Source organism: Marmota monax, unplaced genomic scaffold, assembly GCF_021218885.2.
Source record: "Marmota monax isolate L192 unplaced genomic scaffold, Marmota_monax_Labrador192_F-V1.1 WCK01_AAM20220418_F8-fsc00005, whole genome shotgun sequence".
Lineage (NCBI taxonomy): Eukaryota > Metazoa > Chordata > Mammalia > Rodentia > Sciuridae > Marmota > Marmota monax.
Genome location: NW_026692254.1, coordinates 12,184,862 through 12,187,665, shown reverse-complemented (window position 1 = coordinate 12,187,665; position 2,804 = coordinate 12,184,862). Strand labels below are relative to the sequence as shown.

Below are 2,804 nucleotides of genomic sequence, written 5' to 3'. Positions count from 1 at the left end.
GACACTGGGTCATGAATTCTTAGGATGAAGTTTTCAAAATGACTTAATACCAACATAAGCAGGGAGGGCCCATCTTCTACCGTTGTGCCCAGATAGTTGGTGAGAACACCAGCCATTCAGGAGTCACCTAGGCTGGGGTAGCCAGAGAAAATAGTGGATGTTCAGTTATCTGGATTTCAGATAAAAATGCCAAAATATCATTGAGATATTGCCTGGAACATATTTATACTAACAATTGTATTCACTATTTATCAGAAATTCAAATTTAATTGAGCATTCGTTTTTTTTTTTTTTTGTTGTTGTTGTTGTTTTCAGAATCAGGTCACCTATGCAGATCCATACCTCTGAGGATGATTTTCTTCCATGAAGTAGCTGAGCTGGGGGAGTCTAGGCAGCTTCCAAGCTTGGGATGGAGACATATGTGCTTGCTTCCTCCAGGACCTCAACCTTGGTAAGGAAATATCTCCTAGTGTGCTCTCTCTCTAGTGCCACTTTCTAGTATCAGATTTTGCTTAGAGTGCACAATATGTCCCCCAGTAGTAGTGTCTTTCATTCTATCCCTTTGGATTTGCCTCTGTAGTGCCCATGAAACATGTCTGATGCACATGTTCATTCTACCCCTGGCTGAGTCTCCCTCACTATACTATGAGCTCACTGAGCATGGGCCCTGCTTCATCTCTTGCTCCCCTCCCTGTTTTTCTTCCATCAACAAATGTTCACTTCCAGCTGCAACATAGATAGGAGATGAATGGAGGGAAAATAGATCTAGCCCTGCTCTTAGGGACTCTTCATGCTTGTGTAGAGGCTGGGCCCCACTGTGACTTTCATGGGTCTGCAATCAGTGCACAGGGTACTGTGCCTGGTCAGATGAGGTCACAGAAGCTCTGCAGAAATGCCAGCTTTCCTGGAGCTTCACTCTGAGCTGATGTTGGGAGAGGGCAGCTCAGTACCACAGCAGGCTCTGAGGCTGCAGATCCCTAGGATCAAGCCAGCTGGTAAGCAGCATTTCTTTTGGCCTTTCTCTTTTGCCCAAGTGGTCATTTTAAAGCCACAATTGGCCACCTGTGCAGCTGACAAGGCTGGGATTGAATCCAGGGCTATTTGTTTCCAAAGCCCTTTGAGTGTGCCCCCACCTTATGGTCCTGTGGATGTCATCATCCTGTGGCTTTTGGAAGGTAGCCCTGGAAGAAGGTAGTTCAAGTCAATATGAGACCCCAATGGCACTTTATGCAAATCTTTGGCCTGCAAGGTGGCCTGGTGATACATGCAGATCAGGCATTGACAACTTTTGGATCTTGCAAACTGTGGTAAAAGTAGAAGGAGTAGTTTACTAGGTCAGGAAAGCTGTGGTCCCATCTTGTCAAAGTCTCCATGATGCCAGCACAGTTGCATTCTGTCACTGGCTTTTATGGGATGGATCCAAGTTGAAGCTTTAGCTAGGCCTAAGGCAACCTTGGGGGATTTTGTGAAGGAGCATGTCCCTATGGTTGGAGTGGATATAGGAGTGGCTATGCAGAGGGAGAGAGAATAAGAGTTTTCCAGGGACCACTTGGGGGAAGGGTTATTGTTGAGTTTCTCCTAGCAGGACTGACCAAAGGGATTTAAGTGTACTGGCAGCCAAGGAGAAACCTCAGCTTGCCTTGTATATATAATGCACATACAACCTTATACAAAATAATTTTCATAAGCAGCATTACATTTAAAAAATTTTTTAGTTGTAGATGGATACTATATCTTTATTTATTTGTTTTTATTTGGTGCTGAGGATCAAACCCAGTGCTTCACACCTGTGAGGAAGGTGCTCTACCACTCAGCTCCAGCATTACATTTTAAAACACTGGAAATTGAATATCTGTGCATTTGATTTGTATTTTTTTATACTGGAACAAGAAGGGAATAACATTCAATGTGGGAAGGTAACACTGATAGTAAATCTCTGAATGTCTTCTTCTTCCTTTGTACCTACCTAGGTATGCAATGTCTTGAGACAATGCACTATAAGAAAAATGTCATAGCTTTATAAGATTTTACTCTATAAGGAAGTAATGAGAAAGTAAACAGGATGAATCAATGGTATTAACTTTTCTTCTTATTAAAAATTGTAACCAGCCAGGCGTGGTGGAATATGCCTATAATTCCAGCAATCTGGGAAGCTGCAGCAGGAGGATCACAAGTTCAAAGCCAGCCTTGGCAACTTATTGAGGCCTTAAGCAACTTAGCAAGACCCTGTCTCAAAATGAAAAATAAAACGGGCTGGGGATGTTGTTCAGTGGTTGAGCAAGCACCCCTGTACTGGAAAAAAAAAGGAAAAGAAAAATAAAAATGTTACACAGCCTGTTAATCAGCCTTTCATCATTGTGACCAAATTATGTGATTTATTTTGGCTCATAATTTTAGTCCACGGTTGGATGGTGTCAAAGCAGAAACCTGACAGAGGAAAGCTGCTCAGCATTTGGTAACCATGAAGGAGAGAGAGAGAGAGAGAGAGAGAGAGAGAGAGAGAGAGAGAGAGAGAGAATGAGAACACAAACATGAGAGCAAGTACATGTAGAACCAGGGATATGATATAGTCCTCAAGTCCTTAAGGCCCTTGAGGACTACTTTCTCCAATCATACACCATCTGTCTACAGTTTCCACCACGTCCTGGTGGTCCATTCAAACTATCAATTCATCAAATGCATTAATTTACTGATGAGGTCAGAACCCTCATGATCTAATCACTTCCCCAAACCCTACCTCTGGATGTTGCTGCACAGTGGACATAAACTTTTGGGGGATAGTCCAGATCCAAAACATAACATGC

At 42.8% G+C, this 2,804-nt stretch overlaps 1 long non-coding RNA gene across 1 annotated transcript; it reads left to right on the top strand.

The window, feature by feature from the left end:
- The first annotated feature begins 312 nt into the window (after window positions 1-312).
- On the top strand, window positions 313-2,511 carry LOC131423903 (uncharacterized). Its single transcript, XR_009226044.1, has 2 exons — window positions 313-451; window positions 2,110-2,511. It is a non-coding gene; the product is annotated as an uncharacterized LOC131423903 (long non-coding RNA).
- The last annotated feature ends 293 nt before the right edge of the window (window positions 2,512-2,804 follow it).